Below are 2,315 nucleotides of genomic sequence, written 5' to 3'. Positions count from 1 at the left end.
TGACTATTGGAGAAACCATAGCCTTGATTAGATGGACCTTTGCTGGCAAAGTACTGTCTCTGCTTTATAATATGCTGTCTAGGTTGGTCATAACTTTTCTTCCAAGGAGTAAGCGTCTTTTAATTTCATGGCTGCAATCACCATCTGCAATGATTTTGGATCCCCAAAGAATAAAGTCTGTCACTGTTTCTACTGTTTCCCCAACTATTTGCCATGAAGTGATGGGACCAGATGCCATGATCTTAGTTTTCTGAATGTTGAGTTTGAAGCCAACTTTTTCACTTTCCTCTTTCACTTTCATCAAGAGGGTCTTTATTTCTTCACTTTCTGCCATAAGGGTAGTGTCATCTGAATATCTGAGGTTATTGATATTTCTCCCAACAATCTTGATTCCAGTTTGAGCTTCCTCCAGCCCAGCATTTCTCATGATGTACTCTGCATAGAAGTTAAATAAGCACAGTGACAATATACAGCCTCGACTTACTCCTTTCCATATTGGGAAACATTCTGTGGTTCCACATCCAGTTCTAACTGTTGCTTCCTGATCTTCAAACAGATTTCTCAAGAGACAGGTCAGGTGGTCTGGTATTCCATCTCTTTCAGAATTTTCCACAGTTTATTGTGATCCACACAAAGGCTTTGGCATAGTCAATAAAGCAGAAACAGATGTTTTTCTGGAACTCTCTTGCTTTTTTGATGATCCAGTGGATGTTGGCAATTTGATCTCTGGTTCTTCTGCCTTCTCTAAAACCACCTTGAATATCTTGAAGTTCATGGTTCATGTACTGTTGAAGCCTGGCTTGGAAAATTTTAAGCATTACTTTACTAGCATATTGAGATGAGTGCAATTGTGTGATAGTTTGAGCATTCTTTGGGATTGCCTTTCTTTGGGATTGGAATGAAAACTGACCTTTTCCAGTCCTGTGACCACTGGTGAGTTTTCCAAATTTGCTGGCATATTGAGTGCAGCACTTTCACGGCATCATCTTTTAGGATATGAAATAGCTCAACTGAAATTCCTTCACCTCCACTAGCTTTGTTCATAGTGATGCTTTCTAAGGCCCACTTGACTTCACATTCCAGGATGTCTGGCTCTAGGTGAGTGATCACACCATCATGATTATCTGGGTCATGAAGATCTTTTCTTTACAGTTCTTCTGTGTGTTCTTGCCACCTTTTCTTAATATCTTCTGCTCCTGTTAGGTCCATATCTGTCCTTTATCGAGCCCATCTTTGCATAAAATGTTCCCTTGGTATCTCTAATTTTCTTGAAGAGATCTCTAGTCTTTCCCATTCTGTTGTTTTCCTCTATTTCTTTGCACTGATCACTGAGGAAGGCTTTCTTATCTCTCCTTGCTATTCTTTGGAACTCTGCATTCAAATGGGTATATCTTTCCTTTTCTCCTTTGCTTTTTGCTTCTCTTCTTTTCACAGCTATTTGAAAGGCCTCCACAGACAGCCATTTTGCTTTTGCAAAATGTGCACAAACAATAAATGCTGGAGAGAGTGTGGCAAAAAGGGAACCCTCTTACGCTGTTGGTGGGAATGCAAACTGGTACAGCCACTATGGAGAACAGTGTGGAGATTCCTTAAAAAACTGGAAACAGAACTGCCATATGTCCCAACAATCTTACTGCTGGGCATACACAGTGAGGAAATCAGAATTGAAAGAGACACATGTACCTCAATGTTCATTGCAGCATTGTTTACAATAGCTAGGACATGAAAGCAACCTAGATGTTCATCAGATGAATGTATTAGGTAGTTGTGCTACATATACAAAATGGAATATTACTCAGCTATAAAAGAGAACACATTTGAGTCAGTTCTAATGTGGTGGATGAAACTGGAGCCTATTATACAGAGTGAAGTTAGAAAGAGAAACACCAATACAGTATATTAACATATATATATGGAATTTAGAAAGATGGTAACAATGATCCTACATGAAAGGCAGCAAAAGAGACACAGATAGATGTAAAGAACAGACTTTTGGACTATGTGGGAGAAGACAAGGGTGGGATGATTTGAGAGAATAGCATTGAAACACGTATATTGCCATTTGTAAAATAGATGACCAGTGCAAATTTGAAGCATGAAGCAGGGCATTCAAAACTGGTACTCTGGGAGAACCTAGAGAGATGGGGTGGGGAGGGAAGAGGGGTTCAGGATAGGGGGACACATGTGCACCTGTGGCTGATTCATGTCAATGTATGGCAAAACCCACAATATTGTAAAATAATTACCCTCCAATTATAATAAATAAAGTAAAAAAGCTAAAAACAAAAAGAATAAAATAGTACTCAGCCAGAAAA

The sequence above is a fragment of the Dama dama genome, chromosome 4, assembly GCF_033118175.1.
Source record: "Dama dama isolate Ldn47 chromosome 4, ASM3311817v1, whole genome shotgun sequence".
Classification (NCBI taxonomy): domain Eukaryota; kingdom Metazoa; phylum Chordata; class Mammalia; order Artiodactyla; family Cervidae; genus Dama; species Dama dama.
Note: the sequence above shows the minus strand (reverse complement) of the source record.